Consider the following 21,457-nt stretch of genomic DNA (forward strand, 5'->3'; position numbering starts at 1 on the left):
TATGATGCATTTGTGGTTAGGGTTATGGTTATGTTAGGTGTTAGGGTTAGGATTAGGGTTATGGTGGTTATGTTGGGGGTTAGGGTTATAGGGGTTATGGTTAGGGTTAGGGTTAATGGTTAGGTTAACTTTAGTATGAATAGTAGTTACTTGTCCAATTTATACAAAATTTAGTTCATTTGTCCATTTGTGTTGGTTGGAGGACATATATGGATTGATTATATTGTTTCCAATTTCTTAGATGCATAAGCTCGTAAATGTTTATTATTTGGACAAGTCAACATTTATGCTTGGAAATGACGATGAAGGGGAAGAGGCTATGGTTTTTGACACAAGTCCAAGCTTTGATGATCTTGTAGTTAAAGTGAGAAGCGTTTTACATTGGAATGTCTCAAATGTCGTGGTTAAGCTTATTGGGAGGTATGACGTTGGATTGGGAGTAAAGTTCCAATTAAAGAGTATGCCCATCACCTCCCAATTGCATTGGAATGTGTACAAGGAAAAAGTAGACGCATCACAAGACAAGTCTCTTGAGATCTTTGCCACAAAGGTTGATCCTCCTCCTCCTTTGCAAATTGATCTCAACCGCAATGCATCCTCCCCCATACATGATGATAGTACCAAGGTGTATGTCCCCAATTGTTCTAGCCAACCACCAAGTAGCCAACCCAATGAAGATCATATCAATGCTAGCGCCATAGTACTCCGTCATGATGCTATTCCTCATGTTGAAGAAGATGCTATTCCTCATGTTGAAGAAGATGCTAGTGGTCATGTTGATGATGATGCTATTGTTGCTCAAGAGGATGCTTACTCGGAGAATGAAGAGATTCATTACAATCCAATTGGTAACTTGGATGTCATTGTGCGGCAACAAGACACGGACCGTACCCTCCCTTATAACTGTATGTGTGGGTATAACTCGGATGACGAGGGTCCGGAGGAAGAATTGGATGAGGATGGGTTGACTGCGCAAGAAAATGAAATCTACAAGAAGGTGACCGGCAAGGAGAGAGGACCGCCGTTGTTTAGGGATGTGAGTCTTGCGGACAATGCCGTCGTTGACGGTGGGCTGAGATTCTGGTTGTCTGAGCCAACGCCGTGCCCCAAATTCAGTGATCCTCGACCAGAAAATGAGGATGAGAATGCTCATTTGAAGAAAGGCATTGATGTCTACTACTCAACCTTCTTCTTGTAGACGTTGTTGGGCCTCCAAGTGCAGAGGTTTGTAGGACAGTAGCAAATTTCCCTCAAGTGGATGACTTAAGGTTTATCAATCCGTAGGAGGCGTAGGATGAATATGGTCTCTCTCAAACAACCCTGCAACCAAATAACAAAGAGTCTCTTGTGTCCCCAACACACCCAATACAATGGTAAATTGTATAGGTGCACTAGTTCGGTGAAGAGATGGTGATACAAGTGGTATATGGATAGTAGATAATAGCTTTTGTAATCTGAAAATATAAAAACAGCAAGGTAACGAATGATAAAAGTGAGCGTAAACGGTATTGCAATGCGTTGAAACAAGGCCTAGGGTTCATACTTTCGCTAGTGTAAGTTCCCTCGACAATAATATCATAAATGGATCACATAACTATCCCTCAACATGCAACAAAGAGTCACTCCAAAGTCACTAATAGCGGAGAACGAACGCACAGATTATGGTAGGGTACGAAACCACCTCAAAGTTATTCTTTCCAATCAATCCGTTGGGCTATTCCTATAAGTGTCACAAACAGCCCTGGAGTTCGTACTAGAATAACACCTTAAGACACAAATCAACCAAAACCCTAATGTCACCTAGATACTCCAATGTCACCTCAAGTATCCGTGGGTATGATTATACGATATGCGTCACACAATCTCAGATTCATCTATTCAACCAACACATAGGACCTCAAAGAGTGCCCCAAAGTTCTACCAGAGAATCACGACGAAAACGTGTGCCAACCCCTATGCATAGGTTCATGGGTAGAACCCGCAAGTTGATCACCAAAACATACATCAAGTGAATCACGTGATATCCCATTGTCACCACAGATACGCACGGCAAGACATACATCAAGTGTTCTCAAATCTTTAAAGACTCAATCCGATAAGATAAATTCAAAGGGGAAACTCAATCCATTACAAGAGAGTAGAGGGGGAGGAGAAACATAAGATCCAACTATAATAGCAAAGCTCGTGATACATGAAGATCGTGCCAAATCAAGAACATGAGAGAGAGAGAGAGAGATCAAACACATAGCTACTGGTACATATCCTCAGCCCCGAGGGAGAACTACTCCCTCCTTGTCATGGAGAGCACCGGGATGATGAAGATGGCCACCGGAGAGGGGTTGCCCCCTCCGGCAGGGTGCCGGAACGGGTCTAGATTGGCTTTCGGTGGCTACAAAGGCTTCTGGCGGCGGAACTCCCGATCTATTGTGCTCTCATATGTTTTTAGGGTATATGGAGATATATAGGCGGAAGAAGTATGTCAGGGGAGCCACGAGGGGCCCACGAGGGTGGAGGGCCCAGGGGGTGGGCGCGCCCCCTACCTCGTGGCCTCCTCGAAGCCTCCCTTACGTGCACTTCAAGTCTTCTGGGCTTCTGTCCTTCCAAAAATGGGTTCCGTGAAGTTTCAGGTCAATTGGACTCCGTTTGGTTTTCCTTTTCTTCGAAACCCTAAAACAAGGTAAAAACAGAAACTGGCACTGGGCTCTGGGTTAATAGGTTAGTCCCAAAAATGATATAGAAGTGTATAATAAAGCCCATAAACATCCAAAATAGTAGATAATATAGCATGGAGCAATCAAAAATTATAGATACGTTGGAGACGTATCAGGCATCAAGTTTGGTTCTTTGGTAGAGTTCAAGATATGGTTGTGTGACTATGCCATTAGGAACCATAGGCCGTTTGTTGTTGGTCATTCAAATCAAAAACTTCGGTACACAGTCAAATGTGACTAAGAAGGTTGCAAATGGATGGTCCGCGGTAGAAAAATCAAGGAAACCGGGTAATGGGTGTTGAAGAGTCATGTTGGCACTCACACGTGCGTGCCCAGGACAAGGCCGACCGAAGCAAAGGACACCGTCAACTCACTTCTGAGTATCTAGGATACAAATTGTTGCATCAAATAGCACATGATTCAACCGTGAAGGTCAAGTTTCTCATGTCTTCGATTGAGGAAATTTTCGGATTCCCGGTCAAGTATGGGAAGGCATGGATGGCGAAGGAAAACGCTATTAGGATGTTGCATGGTGATTATGAGGCCGCATATAAAATTCTTCCCAAGATGTTGGCAACCATTGCTCATCGAAACCCGAGAATGCACCATCGGGTGGAGTCAATTGAGGAGTGTTTCGTCGTGCCTTCTGGAGGTTTGGACAATGCATTGAGGCATTCACGTATTGTCGCCCGGTCTTGTCTATAGATGGTACATTCTTGACCGGCAAATACAAGGGCACATTGATGGTGGCGATGGCCCACTCTTCAAATGATAACGTGTTGCCGGTGGCATTTGCATTGGTGCCTTCGGAGCACGATGATAATTAGGAGTGGTTCATGGGGCATGTGAGAACCAAGGTGATAGGCAAGCGAGAGGTATGCATTATATCAGATCGCCATCATGGGATTCTCAAAGCAATAGACATTGATATTCCCGATCTTCCAAAGCTTCAATACTATTGGTGCATGAGACACTTTGTTGCAAACTTTTACCGGGCATGCAAGAGCAAGGAGTTTTGCAAAGACCTTACCCTTGTTTGTGTTGCATTCAACACCGACACATTCAAAAGCCGATATGATAAACTCCTCAAGGCTTTGGAGAAGAACAAAGGGGGGAAAGAATTCTTGCTTAGGCACGAGCCGGATAAAGAAAAGTGGTCACACGCTTACGATGAAGGAGGTATGCGATATGGGGACATGACAAACAACATGGTGGAATGTTTCAACAATGTGTTGAAGGGTGTCTGTTCCTTGCCGGTGACCGCAATACTTAAGTACACTTTCATCAAGCTCAACGAGTATTTCCTAAAGCATTCTGAAAGCACGGCCAAGTGAACTGGCGAAAAGATGGACTATCCATTCAAGGTTCAGGATTGGTTGTTCCATCAAGTGCGCAAGTCTGCCAAACAACAAGTGGTCACGTATAATGAAAAAGAAATGATTTATCAAATCGATGAGCCGGGTGGGACAACAAGGGATGGTAGGTCTTATGGTGGAGTTGCTTACGAGGTGCACCTCAAAAACCGTTGGTGCCAGTGTGAGAGGCCACACAAGTATCATTGGCCTTGCTCGCATTTGATGACCGCAACACGGGCGAGAAACATGCGCGTATCCGATGGCACAACGGTGCGGTTGCACGAGTTCACATTGGAACGAACAAGGTTGACATGGGCGCCTCGGTTCAATCCTTTCCTTGATGCCTCACAGTGGCCTAGGTATGTTGGGCCAGACATTGTGCCAGATCCCGCACTCATGGTGCCTATGAGGGGAAGAAGAAGAAAGAAGAGATTCCGGAGTGACATGGATGATCTAGCTGGATACACCGGAATGAAGCAATTTGGTAGTGGTCATTTCATGGAGCCACCGGAGAACAAAAATTGTGGAGAATGCAACGACACATGACACAATGTTAGGACATGCAAGAAACCAAGAACCAACACGGGCACTAGTCAAACACATGGACGGAGGGCTAGCCTTGGAGGGGGTCGTAGTCGTGGAGGAAGGACTAGCCTTGGAGGTGGCCGTGGCCGTGGAGGAAGGACTAGCCTTGGAGGGGGCCGTGGTCGTGGATCCGCTGGATCTAGGACACGTCGGGTTGATAGGGGAAGGCCTATCGACGTGTTGCTCAATCTGGATGGTTGAAATAATGTGAATGGTACTACTTTTAATATGTTCATGCATGTGTTGATATATTTGCCTCTTTACATGTCAATGTGTTCATATTTGACTTAACATCTTTATTTGTTGTAGGCATGGCTTCATCCGGTTCCATGACGAGGCCACTATGTGCTCACCAAGAAGACATGCCACACAAGTGGAAGGACGCATCTTTGGACAAGGTGAAAGAGAAAGATGTGAAGATTCCGCCATGTTGGTGTGGAGATGTTTGCAAGGTGAAGGAGTCCACCGACTGTGACGCCCCCGATTCAATCGTACACTAATCATACACGCAAACATGTACGATCAAGATCAGGGACTCACGGGAAGATATCACAACACAACTCTAACAATAAAATAAGTCATACAAGCATCATATTACAAGCCAGGGGCCTCGAGGGCTCGAATACAAGAGCTCGATCATAGACGAGTCAGCGGAAGCAACAATATCTGAGTACAGACATAAGTAAACAAGTCTGCCTTAAGAAGGCTAGCACAAATTGGGATACAGATCGAAAGAGGCGCATGCCTCCTACCTGGGATCCTCCTAAACTACTCCTGGTCGTCGTCAGCGGGCTGCACGTAGTAGTAGGCACCTCCCGAGTAGTAGTAGTCGTCATCGACAGTGGCGTCTGGCTCCTGGACTCCAACGTCTGGTCGCAGCAAACGGGTATAGGAAAGGGGGAAAAGGGGGAGAAAAGCAACCGTGAGTACTCATCCAAAGTACTCGCAAGCAAGGAGCTACACTACATATGCATGGGTATATGTGTAAAGGGCCATATCGGTGGACTGAACTGCAGAATGCCAGAATAAAAGGGGGATAGCTAATCCTGTCGAAGACTACGCTTCTGGCAGTCTCCGTCTTGCAGCATGTAGAAGAGAGTAGACTGAAGTCCTCCAAGTAGCATCGCATAGCATAATCCTACCCGGCGATCCCCTCCTCGTCGCCCTGTTAGAGAGCAATCACCGGGTTATATCTGGCACTTGGAAGGGTGTGTTTTATTAAGTATCCAGTTCTAGTTGTCATAAGGTCAAGGTACAACTCCAAGTCGTCCTGTTACCGAAGATCACGGCTATTCGAATAGTTTAACTTCCCTGCAGGGGTGCACCACATTTCCCAACACGCTCGATCCCCTTTGTCCGGACACACTTTTCTGGGTCATGCCCGGCCTCGAAAGATCAACACGTCGCAGCCCTACCTAGGCACAACAGAGAGCTCAGCACGCCGGTCTAAATCCTATGGCGCAGGGGTCTGGGCCCATCGCCCATTGCACACCTGCACGTTGCGTACGTGGCCGGAAGCAGAACTAGCCCCTTAATACAAGAGCAGGCTTACGGTCCAATCCGGCGCGCGTCGCTCAGTCGCTGACGTCACGAAGGCTTCGTCTGATACCACGACGTCGAGTGCCCATAACTGTCCCCGTATAGATGGTTAGTGCGTATAGGCCAGTAGCCAGACTCAGATCAAATACCAAGATCTCGTTAAGCGTGTTAAGTATCCATGAACGCCGACCAGGGCCAGGCCCACCTCTCTCCTAGGTGGCCTCAACCTGCCCTGTCACTCCGCCACAAAGCAACAGTCAGGGGCCGTCGGGAACCCAGGCCCACCTCTAGCGGGATGGAGCCACCTGCCCCTTCAGCCCCCATCTCCGAATAGTATCATAAGTAATGTAACAGTATAAGTATATATCATATGCCCGTGATCACCTCCCGAGTGATCACGGACCAGTAGTATAGCATGGCAGACGGACAAGAGTGTAGGGCCACTGATGGAACACTAGCATCCTATACTAAGCATTTAGGATTGCAGGTAAAGGTAACAACGGTAGTAGCAAGGACAGGCTATGCATCAAGATAGGATAACAGAAAGCAGTAACATGCTACACTACTCTAATGCAAGAAGTAAAAAGAGAGTAGGCGATATCTGGTGATCAGGGGGGCTTGCCTGGTTGCTCTGGCAAGAGAGAGGGGTCGTCAACACCGTAGTCGTACTGGGTAGCAGCGGCGTCGGTCTCGGTGTCTAGCGAGAGAAGAGGGGGAAGAAACAATAAATATTAAGCAAACAGATGCATAGCGATGCATGACATGACAAGTAGCGGTGCTAGGGGTGCCCTAACGCGGTAAGAGGTGGTACCGGTGAAGGGGGGAAACATCCGGGAAAACATCCCCGGTGTTTCGCGTTTTTGGACAGACGAACCGAAGGGGGAAAGTTGCGTGTTCGCTATGCTAGGGATGCGTGGCGGACGAACGGGCTGCGTATCCAGATTCGTCTTGCCGTTCTGAGCAACTATCATGTACAAAGTTTTTTTCATCCAAGCTACGGTTTAATTTATATTAATTTTCAAATTTTAATCATTTTTGGAATTAACAGAATTAAATTAATTTGGAAATGCCATCATGATGTCAGCATGACATCAGGGTGATGTCAGCAGTCAACAGTCAGTTGACTTGGTCAAACTGACGCGTGGGTCCCGCATGTCATTGACTGTTTAGCTAATTAGCAATAGTTAATTAAGTTAATTAATTAACTAAATTTATTAATATTATTATTATCATCATTTTTATTTAATTTTTAAATTCTTTTAATTCTATTTTTTAACACGTTCTGTGGGCGGGGCCCATATGTCATTGGGCCAGGGGGCTGATGCGGGTTTAGCGGGCGCTTGGCGCTGCGGGCGCCCGACCAGGAGAGAGCCTACCGGGCGCAGAGGGGCGCCGGCGCCGAGCGCGTGGTCGGCGGCGCGGCGCGGGCGGTCACCGGAGTGGGACGCCGGCGTAAGGGCAGCGGCGGGCACGGGCCGATGAGAGGAAGGACAGGGTCGCGAGCGGATGCGCGTGTGGCGGCAGCGGATGTAGGCGGAAGGACGCGACCACGCACGAGCGGGCGAGCGCGAAGCCGCGTGGGCGCTGGCTGGTCGCTATGGACATGGCCGGCGAGGGCTGCGGTGCGCGTGGTCGCATGGGGCCGGCATCAGCAGACGCGGCAACAGGTGGGTGTGAGCGATGATGGTGTGATACGTCTCCAACGTATCTATAATTTTTTATTGCTCCATGCTATGGTATCTACTGTTTTGGGCAATATTGGGCTTTATTATCCAATTTTATATTATTTTTGGGACTAACCTATTAACCGGAGGCCCAGCCCAGAATTGCAGTTTTTTTGCCTATTTCAGTGTTTCGAAGTAAAGGAATATCAAACGGAGTCAAAACGGAACGAAATCAACTAGAGAAGTTATTTTTGGAAGGAAAGCTACCGGAAAAGCTTGGAGTGCACATCAGAAAAGAAGGGAGGTGCCCACGAGGGTGGGGGCGCGCCCACCCCCCTAGGGCGCGCCCCCTGCCTCGTGGCCCCCCCTTCGGTCCATCGACGTACTTCTTTCACCCATATATACCTACGTATCCTAAAACTTCCAGAACGGACAATAGATCGGGAGTTCCGCCGCCAGAAGCCTTCGTAGCCACCGAAAGCCAATCTAGACCCGTTCCGGCACCCTGCCGGAGGGGGAATCCCTCTCCGGTGCCCATCTTCATCATCCCGGTGCTCTCCATGACGAGGATGGAGTAGTTCTCCCTCGGGGCTGAGGGTATGTACCAGTAGCTATGTGTTTGATCTCTCTCTCTCTCTCATGTTCTTGAGGTGATACGATCTTGATGTATCGCGAGCTTTGCTATTATAGTTGGATCCTATGATGTTTGCTCCCCCCCTCTACTCTCTTGTAATGGATTGAGTTTCCCCTTTGAAGTTATCTTATCGGATTGAGTATTTATAGATTTGAGAACACTTGATGTATGTCTTGCCGTGCATATCTGTGGTGACAATGGGATATCACGTGATTCACTTGATGTATGTTTTGGTGATCAACTTGCGGGTTCCGTCCATGAACCTATGCATAGGGGTTGGCACATGTTTTCGTCGTGATTCTCCGGTAGAAACTTTGGGGCACTCTTTGAGGTCCTTTGTGTTGGTTGAATAGATGAATCTGAGATTGTGTGATGCATATCGTATAATCATGCCCACGGATACTTGAGGTGACATTGGAGTATCTAGGTGACATTAGGGTTTTGGTTGATTTGTGTCTTAAGGTGTTATTCTAGTACGAACTCTAGGGCTGTTTGTGACACTTATAGGAATAGCCCAACGGATTGATTGGAAAGAATAACTTTGAGGTGGTTTCGTACCCTACCATAATCTCTTCGTTCGTTCTCCGCTATTAGTGACTTTGGAGTGACTCTTTGTTGCATGTTGAGGGATAGTTATGTGATCCAACTATGTTATTATTGTTGAGGGAACTTGCACTAGTGAAAGTATGAACCCTAGGCCTTGTTTCAACGCATTGCAATACCGTTTACGCTCCCTTTTATCATTCGTTACCTTGCTGTTTTTATATTTTCAGATTACAAAAACCATTATCTACTATCCATATTGCACTTGTATCACCATCTCTTCGCCGAACTAGTGCACCTATACAATTTACCATTGTATTGGGTGTGTTGGGGACACAAGAGACTCTTTGTTATTTGGTTGCGGGGTTGCTTGAGAGAGACCATCTTCATCCTACGCCTCCCACGGATTGATAAACCTTAGGTCATCCACTTGAGGGAAATTTGCTACTGTCCTACAAACCTCTGCACTTGGAGGCCCAACAACGTCTACAAGAAGAAGGTTGTGTAGTAGACATCATGGTGCAGCGCGCGCTGCGGAAGGAGCCGGCCGGAGCGGGGCGCGTGTAACACCCTCGATGCGGCTATATCTCCCACGTGTCGAAGCACGACTTAGAGGCATAACCGCATTGAAAGCAATGTCGCAAGTGAGGTAATCTTCACACAACCCATGTAATACATAAGGGAAAGAGATACATAGTTGGCTTACAATCGCCACTTCACACAATTACATGAATAAAGCATTACATCATCCAGATACACACAAGGTCCGACTACGGAACCAAAATAAAAGAAGACTACCCCAAGTGCTACACAGATCCCCGATCGTCCCAACTGGGCTCCACTACTGATCGACTAGGACGAAACAACACAAAGCACAAGATCTTCATAGAGCTCCTCCTTGAGCTTGGTTGCGTCACCTGCACGATATCATCAGCACCTGCAAACTGGTTTTGGAAGTATCTGCGAGTCACGGGGACTCAGCAATCTCACACCCTCGCAATCAAGACTATTTAAGCTTATAGGTAAGGTAAAAGGTATGAGATGGAGCTGCAGCAAGCGACTAGCATATATGGTGGCTAACATACGCAAATGAGAGCGAGAAGAGAAGGCGAAAGCACGGTCGAACAACTATGGTCAAGAAGTGATCCTAGAACAACCTACGTCAAGCATAACTCCAACACCGTGTTCACTTCCCGGACTCCGCCGAGAAGAGACCATCACGGTTACACACGCGGTTGTTGTATTTTAATTAAGGTCAAATTCAGGTTTTCTACAACCGGACATTAACAAATTCCCATCTGCCCATAACCGCGGGCACGGCTTTCGAAAGTTCAAATCCCTGCAGGGTGTCCCAACTTAGCCCATCACAAGCTCTCACGGTCAACGAAGGATATTCCTTCTCCCAAGACAATCCGATCAGGCTCGGCATCCAGGTTACAAGACATCCTCGACAATGGTAAAACAAGTCCAGCAACACCACCCGAATGTGCCGACAAATCCCGATAGGAGCTGCACATATCTCGTTCTCAAGGGACACTCAGATTATCCAAACTTCCGGTAGGCCAGCCCAGAGTTGCCCCTGGTGGCCGCCGGCGGCTGACAGGCTGGACCAACACTCATAGGAGCACTGGCCCGGGGGGTTAAAATAATGATGACCCTTGAGTCTGCAGAACCCAAGGGAAAGAAAAGGCTAGGTGGCAAATGGTAAAACCAAGGTTGGGCATTGCTGGAGGAGTTTTATTCAAGGCGAACTGTCAAGGGGTTCCCATTATAACCCAACCGCGTAAGGAACGCAAAATCCGGGAACATAACACCGATATGACGGAAACTAGGGCGGCAAGAGTGGAACAAAACACTAGGCATAAGGCCGAGCCTTCCACCCTTTACCAAGTATATAGATGCATTAATTAAATAAGAGATATTGTGATATCCCAACAAAATAACCATGTTCCAAACCTAGAACGAACTCCAATCTTCACCCGCAACTAACAACGCTATAAGAGGGACTGAGCAAAGCGGTAACATAGCCAAACAACGGTTTGCTAGGACAAGGTGGGTTAAAGGCTTGGCTTAACAATATGGGAGGCATGACAAGCAAGTGGCAGGTATCACAGCATAGGCATAACAAAAGAGCGAGCAACTAGCAAGCAAAGATAGAAGTGATTTCGAGGGTATGGTCATCTTGCCTAAAATCCCGCAAGGAAGAAGAACGAGTCCATGAAGAAGACAAACGGACGTAGTAGAACGGGTCCTCACAAATGCGACGTTATCGGAACCAACCCGAAGAAGCAACACCGGAAAGAATCACACAACATAGTAAACAACCAACACATGAACATGGTATGATATGCGGGATGCGGTATGTGATGCATATGCATGATTTGGAAAGGAATGATTTAATCTGGCCTCAACTTGGAAATCCAAGAGTGCCACTGGAAAGGTGAGATGATTTCGGTTGAAATCAATATAAAGATCACGGAATCGGATGCACGGTTTGGAAATGGCAAGCAAAACAAATATGGCACCGGTCTGCGATAAACAGCAAGTAGCCATCTAAATGCATCAAGATAAATATGCTACAACATTCAAACATGGCAACAAAATACATGGCAGGGATCCACTCAAGATGCTTGACAAAATATGAACACCGAGCTACGGCTAATTGACTCATTAACAGGTTCAAACAAGCATGGCAAAAGAGCAAATGATAATAGATTTCAGGCTTAGTGAAATTAACACAAGTCTGGAATTTATCATCAGGAAGCAATCTTTAGATCATGAAAACTACATGCTATAGGAACTTAACATGGCAAAGCAAGGCATGGCATGAAGCTACTCAAAGCACTTAACAAAAGTCCCTTAGTGACCTTGAGCCAAAAGGAATCAGAAAATACAATTGCAAGCATGTGAACATGGCAAAAACATAAACAGATTCGGACTTAGTGAAAAACTGGAGCATGCAAAACAGTTAACGAGTAGGCATGTTTACGAGCTCGATGCACTCACTACAAAGCATGGCATGACAAACTAAGCATCCACCCATCAAGAAGACATGGCATAGAAGCTAGAAATGGAAAGAACAACAACATAGCATGCACGGATCAATAGCAACATCCTCGGCAAAATCGCTAAACATGTCAACAATCCGCCAGGATTCACTTTATAGAAAAAGTAGAGCTCGATTGACTCAAGCTAGGGTGCTCCATAATTGCAAACAAACACATGGATGGATAGAGCACCACAATGTTAACAAAACATCCTTAATGATCATCCTCAAAAGAGGCACGGATCACTAGGGAACAACATGAACATATGGCATAACAACAAAATCAGGACAAGGACTTAGTGAAATTCTAAGTCCCTGAAAACAGCATCAACGATTACGCTACTTTGCAAGCTTGTGCTAGTCACCACAATTATCACAAAAATACATGGCATACACCCCTGTGAAGATGGCATGGCATATAACAAAATACATGTAGAGCTCAGGATCATAGCATGCACACATCAATCATGGCAAAAATGACAAAATGCCATTTGCTGAAACAGAGCTGACATATTCCTCACATAGCCCTCTTCCAACAGCATTTCGGGCATCAAGATGAACTCAAATGAAAATGATGCAATGAGATCAAATGATTTACTCGTCGATACGAACATTTTGATATGCTACACGCACGAATCGGAGCAACGGGTGCAAAGTTATGATGCGGTGAAGATGCCAAAAAGTTAGGATTTCGGAAGGAGAAAGTCAACCCTCGAGATATTTCCAGATCTGAGATCTGGCGCGGGCACTGTAGCAGTTCGCAAACCGAGGCTCACCAGAGATGGCCGCGACGGTGGCCGGAGAGGGTGCCGGCGACGAGGAGGGACCGGCCGCAGCGGCGCGGCAGCCGGAGCGTGGGGCGGCGCCGGCGACGAGGTCCGTGGCGGTGGGGCGAACGAGGCGAGGCGCGGCGGATCCGGCGACCGGCGAGCGACGCCAGCGATGGAGGTGACGATGGCGGCGGGCGGCGAACGCCGGCGAAGGCGCGCGGTGGCCGGCGCGGGCTCCTGGAGGCGAGGGGCGGCGCGGGTGAGAGGAAACGGGCGACGGCGACCGCGAGCCAGGAGGGCCTCCCTTGGGCCCGCGCGGGCCGGCTGCGGCGGGAGCAGGATAGGGACACGTGGCGGCGCGTCATTGGCGCTGGGCGGCGGCGCGGTGTGTCCGGCCGGAAACGGACATGTCCGGCCAGCGAAGGAGCGGGTTTTGCTAGGTTAGGGGTGGATTTGATCCAGAATTTCGGGGGAGTGGCTATATTTATAGGTAGGAGGAGCTAGGAGGCTCCAAATGAGGTGCGGTTTTCGGCCACGCGATCGTGATCGAACGACCGAGATGATGGTGGAGGTTTAGGTGGGTTTTGGGCCACTTTGGAAGGGTGTTGGGCTGCAACACACACGAGGCCTTTTTGGTCCCTCGGTTAACTGTTGGAGTATCAAACGAAGTCCAAATGGCACAAAACTTGACAGGCGGTCTACCGGTAGTAAACCAAGGCCGCATGGAAAGTCTCGTTCCAATCCGAGAAGGTTTAACACCCACACACGAAAAGAGGTAAAAGGGGACACCGGGTGACATAGGAGCGCCGGATTGCAAAACGGACAACGGGGAAAATGCTCGGATGCATGAGACGAACATGTATGCAAATGAAATGCACATGATGACATGATATGAGATGCATGACACGCAAGCAATGACAAGGCAATGATAGTGAATAACTGGAGGATACCTGGCACATCGGTCTCAGGGCGTTACAACACTCCACCACTACGAGAGGATCTCGTCCCGAGATCTAGAATGGCATCGGAGGGAAAACGGAAGAGAAAGAGAAGAGGTAAAAACTAAGTTGCTTCTTTGACAAATGAGTGAAACCAAAGAACCTTGAAAGGTTAAGCCATTTCAAGAAAAGAATACAACGGAGATGAACGAAGTTGAAAACACTCCGTTAGAAAAAAGAAACAAGGAAGAACAACTTCAAACAGCACTCCGGTTGGAAAGATATGCAAGGCTTGATAAAATGAAAGAACTTGAGCAGCGGGCACACACTCCGGTTAAATGGATAAGCACAAAAAGAACACGATCCAAGATGATGAGAGAAAAGAGCAACATCACAATGGCTCCAGAACAAAAGAATAGAAGATAGATAATTGAAATAAAAGAATGGAGAAGAAAATGCCATCTTATGCCACAAAAGAGCTTGAGAAGGCATCCTTAGGAGACGGTTCGAGCGGAGTTGTTGGAACACCAACAACGAAAAGAATACGCTTGATATGGTCTTATGGAATACATCTCAAATTATGAGGTGACAACCTGCCACTCACGGAAAAAAGAATTGGATTGGTATGAACAAGGAGACGAGAAAGTATTTCATCGGGAGGATAAAGAAGAACTTGGGTCCTTTATACGCACCATAAATAGCAACAATCCTTAGGGGAAGCTTTAGGTGAAATATAAACCAAGATAACTCGAATGACGAGATTGATGGATTTAAAATACCTCATTCTTCACAACATGCGAATCATGAAACATGAACTCAAATTATCAAGAATGACATAATACCACCTCCAATAATATGGTAGAAAGAATTGCACTCCGGATTGCAAGATGAAGAATGCTTGAGCTCCCCTGAAAAGAATCTCGATGAACATTTCGAGAAGGAATTAAATCCTTGATGAACCATCATGTAGAACCTCTGTAAGTGCATCTAGTGCCACCCCTAGTTGGTTTTGGAGTATTGACGACAAACCTAGTTGAGGGACTAATGTGTTCATGAGAATTGCAGGATAACACAGGTAGAAGTCCCTCATTGATTCGGTTTTACTACCAGAGATGACCCCCAAAAATGTATGAAGACATTGAAGTTAAAAGTGGTATATGAAGATATTCACGTTGAAGACTATGACAAAAGAAGACACGTTATGAAGCCTATGGATCTCGAAGACTTAGATCTTTCATAGTTCTTTTTCTTTTGTGTTGAGTCATAGGAACCACCGTACTGTTAAATGGGGTCCAGGAGAACCATTCAGAATGACTGAAGTGATGCCTAAACCAAAAACCTATGTCTTCGAGTGAAGACAATGAGAGCAAATCTTGTCCAGAGCCGGACAAGTCAGCTTTGCTTGTAGCCCAAGTAAAGTTGCCATGAGAGTTTGAAATCTGACCGTTGCGACATGTGTCAGTTCCTTAGTGACCCAAGGTCATTTCGGACAAATCAGGTCGGGTTGCCAAGTGGCTATAAATAGCCCACCCCCTACAACCATAACCGGTTGGCTGCTCAGATTTCAGTGCACGGCTTTTGTCGTTTGAGAGCAACCCACCTCGAAGCCTTTGAGAGAAAATTCCTAGCGAGGAGAAAAGCCCTAACCACCCAGAGCCAGAGAACATTGGGCATCACTTAAGTCTTCTTGTCTGTGTGATCTGAAGACTTATTACACCTGAGGACTGTGAATCCTCCAGACGGTTAGGCGTCGCGTTCAGAGCATCCAAGAGACATTGTGGATTGCCAGTGAACGAAGTCTGTGAAGGTTTGGGAGTCTACCTTGAAGACTTACCAGAGTGATTGGGCGAGGACTATGTGACCTTATCTCAAGGAGAATACGGTGAGGACTTGGTGTCTTGAGCTGCGTGTTCAGGACTGGGTGTCCAGGACTGTGTGTCCTAAGGTTTAAATACCTAGCCGCTCCAACCAGACGTACAGTTGTCACAGCAACTGGAACTGGTCCAACACATCATTGTCTTCAATGAGTCGCTGGTTTCATCTTCACTTCCTTTTCTTACTGTTACTCATTGTGAAGCCATTGCATGCTTGCTCTATCTTTTGTCTTCACAACGTGAATGTATGATCTGTTTGGCTTCATAACTTCTTCCTACCTGATCCTTATTACACTGCAGCTGTTTGTCTTTGTGCTTTCACTCTATTGAATACTTGACCATGGCTTGCCTAGTGTAATCTAACTTCCGCTGCATAGTAATAGGCAAAGTCTTCACTGTTTGTCTTCATAACTCCCACGTTTTGAAGACTTTCATAAAAATCGCCTATTCACCCCCCCTCTAGTCGATATAACGCACTTTCAATTGGTATCAGAGCAAGGTGCTCCCTTGTTCTGTGTGATTCAGTTTAACCACCTGGAGTTTTAGCTATGTCGACTGCAGGGATAATCAAAGTCTCCGCTGCGTGCCCCATCTTCGATGGAACTGAATATCCCTACTGGAAGAATAAGATGCGCATGCATCTTGAAGCCATTGACGTCGACCTATGGTATGTCGTCGAGAATGGCGTTCCCAAGGCTGGAGAAGGTGTCACTGCTGCTGATGTCAAGAAGTTCACTCAACTGGACTCTACTGCCAAAAATATCATCTGTGGTCATCTGACAAAAGGACAGTATGGCCGTGTGAGTGCCTTGAAGACATCCAAGCTGGTCTGGGACTGGCTCTCCAAGGTCAATAAAGGCGTATCAACCCAGATAGATCAAAGAATCAGTGTTCTTCGCAACCTCTTTAACCACTTCAAGCGGAATGACAATGAGAATGTCCAGCACACATTTGACCGGCTCACTGACATCACAAATGAGCTTCAAGCCCTCAGCGCCACTGAGATCACCAAACATGAAGTCGTCAAGACGCTGCTGAGATCACTTGATAGTTCGTTTGACATCCTAGCCCTGATGATTCAAGAACGTCCTGATTTCAAGACACTCGATCCGTCTGACATACTTGAGAGGCTCAACACACATGAGTTTCAGCTTTCTGAGAAAAGAGATATCTACGGTCCAAACTATGGGCGAACTCGTGCCTTGAAGGCAAAAGTTGTTTCCTCATCTGAAGAAGAATCTGACAGCAGTTCTGATGATCCTGAAGACATTGGAAGGGAACTTGCAATGCTAGTGAAGAAGTTCCAAAAATTCACCAAGAAGAAAGGCTTCAAAAAGTCTTCACGATCAAGCTCAAGGAATGATGAAGCTTCTGCTCATGACTACAAGAAGAAAACATGTCACAAGTGCAAGAAAACTGGACACTTCATCTCTGAGTGTCCACAGTGGGACAATGAGAACGGAAGGAAGAAGAAGAGCAAGGAATATGATTCTGACGACAAGAAGAAGAAGAAATACTCAAAGTCTTCTTCCAAGTCTTCCTCAAAGTCTTCATCACACAAGAAGAGCTCATCTGGCAAGGCACATGCGTTTGTTGGCAAGGAAATGGATTCATAGGAGGAGTCCGCTTCTGAGGAGGCAGAGGTGGAGTCTGAGGAGGAGTCTGATTCTGGCATTGCGAGTCTGGCTACAGCATACGTCGCCAAGTCCATCTTCAACACTGAAGACAATGACTTCATCACCGACACCGATGCAAATGACAAGAACGACTCCACTCCTACCTACTACTTCATGGCACGCGGTGCCAAGGTAAACACACGCACTACTCGCTATCAAACATCTAGTGACGATGACTCTGACTGTGATTCAAAACCCAGCTACAAAACACTTGCTAAAATTGCAACTGAACAACAGAAAGCTATGGAACATATTCAAAAACTGTTAGACAGAAGCGATGATCTGTTGGGTGCTGAAATGACTCGATCTGAATCCTTAATTGAAGACATAAAAAATCTTCATGTTAAGTATCAGGAACTTGAAGATCGTCTTGATACTCTCTCAACGACTCATGAAAAGCTTTCCTATGATTATCTTCAAAGGAAGCAAGAACTTGAGAAGTTGAGAGTGGCTCATGAAGATCTTCAAAAGGAAAATGAGTCACTTCGCGCCGAACAGATCAGTTCCGCTCAGGAAGGATTTGAACCACCATGTCTTAAATGCATTGAGCGTGATAACGCTACTTCTGTTGCTGAATGTTCCACTGCTACTGCTGTTGCAATATCTTCAACTGTTGATGTGGTAACTAACCCCTCTGCTGAGGATACCACTGCTATTGCTGATGAGAATGCTAGGTTGAAGACATTGCTTGAAACAGGGATGTACAAAAGTCTTAAAGGACATCAGACATTATGTGATGTCCTCAAGAAGCAGATTCTGAACCGAAACCCTAGGAAAGAGGGTGTTGGGTTCGTAAGGAAAATAAATGCAGATGGCTCTTACTGGAAACCTGAGCAGTACCCCAAAACCACATGGGTTGCTGCAAAGGAACTTTCAGCAGATCCATCCAATTTATCTGGCTTCACTTGTGCTAACCCCATTATCATTGATGAATCCTTTGATGCAAACTATAAACTGTTTAAGAATCAGAATGGTGAAGTGTTTGCCAGGTACATTGGTACTAACTGCAGGAATGGACCGCCTATGAAGAAGATCTGGGTTACGAAAAGGTGTCTGGAAAATATTCCTGTGAATGTCTTCATGACACCTCACTTGAAGAAGACAAACCTCAGACCAAAGGCTTCATACGGTCCAAAGGCTTCATACAATCAGAGGACTCACCTGAGTCACACTAACGCAAATGTTTTGCAGGGAAACCATACTCAGGCATATGAATATGAGAGCGGTTCATCGAACCGTCATGTTCATATGACCAAAAATTATTCTGCTTATTCTTATGAGTACTATTGTCCACCTGCAAGACTGTTTTCTAAGGCTTCAAAGCCAAAATTCTCAGATGTTGCACTTAGACTTATTGCTTCTAAGCCACCCTTGAAGATGTGGGTGGTTAAGAAAGCTTAACTCTCTTTTGCAGGGAAAGGTCTCCAGCAGAAAAACAAAATCTTCTGATGCTATTACTAGGGACCTTAAAAATCTTGTAGGGCGCAAGATAAAATGCCCGAATGGCATCATTATGTACTTCGTTCCTGAATCGCATGCTACTCTCCCTATTAGTCCTAATCTGGATTTAAGTTTTCATAACCCACTGGTTCGTCAAATGTTTTTGCTTCACAATTCTCTTCGTGAAGTCTATCCCCCTAACTACACTATAGGGCACGACACCAGCGACTTCAAAGTCTTCAGAATGGATTATTGACAGTGGGTGTACAAATCACATGACTGGCAAAAGAAGCCTTCTTATGGACTCAACCGACAAGAGCCACATCACATTTGCTGACACTGGTAAAAGCAAGGTATTGGGTCTAGGTAGAGTTGCAATCTCAAAGGATCAACGCATGGATAAAGTCATGCTTGTTGAATCCTTGGCTTCAACTTAATGTCTGTCTCAATGCTTTGCGATTTGAACATGATCGTAATGTTTGGAAAATATCGTTGCCTAGTACTAATGGAATCTGACAAGTCTCTAGTGTTTGAAGGGTATCGGAAAGATGATTTGTATGTAGTAGATTTCTCAGCAGGGCCACAACTTGCAGTATGTCTTCTTGCAAAAGCTTCAGAATGCTGGCTTTGGCATCGAAGGCTTGGGCATGCTGGCATGAGGAACCTCCACACCCCTGCGAAGAAGAAGCATGTCATAGGCATCAAGGGCGTCAAGTTCAAGAAATATCACTTATGCGGTGCCTGTGAAGCAGGGAAGATGGCAAGGGCAAAACATCCTTCGAAGACAATCATGACTACTACACAACCCTTCGAACTGCTCCACATGGATCTTTTCGGTCCCACTCACTACTCAACTTTTACTACTACTGCTTGCCTCTATGGATTTGTCATTGTTGATGATTACTCTAGATATACTTGGGTGCACATAATCCTTTACAAGACTGAAGTGCAGGATGTCTTCAGACGCTTCGCCAATCGAGCTATGAACAATTTTGGCGCCAAGATAAAGCACATCAGAAGTGACAATGGCACTGAATTCAAGAACACTGGCCTTGATACATATCTTGATACCTTGGGCATCACACATGAATTCTCAGCTCCGTATACGCCACAGCAGAATGGCGTCGTCGAACGCAAGAACAGAACACTCATTGAGATGGCCAGAACAATGCTAGATGAGTACAAGACTCCAAGAAAATTCTGGACTGAAGCCATTGACACTGCATGCCATAGAATCAATCATGTTTATCTTCACAAGCTTCTGAACAAGACATCTTATGAACTCCTAACTGGCAAGAAGCCAAATGTCAGTTACTTCAGAGTATTTGGCGCAAGATGCTGGATCAAGGACCCACACCACACCTCAAAGTTTGCACCAAAAGCACATGAGGGCTTTATGCTTGGATATGGAAAGGATTCGCACTCCTACAGAGTCTTCAATCTCTTTCATTACAAAGTAGTTGAAAAAGTGGATGTGCGGTTCGATGAGACAAATGGTTCACAAAGAGAGCAACTGCCAAATGTGCTAGATGAAGTTCCAGCTAGTGAATCAATCAAGCTAATGGGAACTGGAGATATTATACCTTCTGAAGCTCATCCTGAAGAAGAACTTATCATCTCAGCACCTGATCAACATGAAGACAATGCTCAGCCTGAAGACATTCCTCCCAACAACAACACAGATCAGCAAGAGCAAAGTCTTCGCCCTGTACATCCTCGTGTTGCCAATGAAGTGCAGATTGACAGAATAATTGACAGCATCAATGCACCTGGTCCACTCACTCGTTCAAGGGCAACTCAGCTAACAAATTTCTGTGGGCACTTCGCATTCGTATCAATATCAGAACCCAAGAAAGTTGAAGAAGCCTTCATGGAACCTGAATGGATTCAAGCTATGCAAGAAGAGCTTCAACAGTTTGAGCTGAATAATGTATGGGAACTGGTCAAGCGTCCTAATCCACGGAAGCACAACATAATAGGCACCAAATGGATATACCGCAACAAGCAAGATGAGCATGGTCAAGTTGTCAGAAACAAAGCTCGTCTCGTTGCTCAAGGATATACTCAAGTGGAGGGCATTGACTTCGATGAAACATTTGCTCCTGTGGCAAGGCTTGAAGCCATACGCATACTGCTGGCCTATGCAAATCATCATAACATACTTCTATATCAAATGGATGTGAAAAGTGCCTTTCTCAATGGCAAGATTGAAGAAGAAGTGTATGTTGCACAACCACCTGGCTTTGAAAATCCAAAACATCCTGACATGGTATACAAGCTCAACAAGGCACTGTATGGCCTCAAACAAGCCCCTAGGGCCTGGTATGACACACTCAAATACTTCCTGAAGAGCAAAGGCTTCATACCTGGCTCCCTGGATCCCACTCTTTTCACGAAGACATATGATGGTGAACTGTTTGTGTGCCAAATATATGTGGATGACATTATCTTCGGCTGCACCAATCAGAAGTACAGTGAAGAGTTTGGATATCTGATGCAAGAGCAATATCAGATGTCCATGATGGGGGAGCTGAAGTTCTTCCTTGGTCTTCAAATACGACAACAACGCAATGGCATCTTCATATCTCAAGAGAAGTATCTCAAAGATTGCCTGAAGAAGTTCGGTATGCAAGACTGCAAAGGCTTCACAACACCAATGCCAGCCAAACATCATCTAGGTCC

The sequence above is a fragment of the Triticum urartu genome, chromosome 5A, assembly GCF_056163025.1.
Source record: "Triticum urartu cultivar PI428250 chromosome 5A, HENAU_Tu73, whole genome shotgun sequence".
Classification (NCBI taxonomy): domain Eukaryota; kingdom Viridiplantae; phylum Streptophyta; class Magnoliopsida; order Poales; family Poaceae; genus Triticum; species Triticum urartu.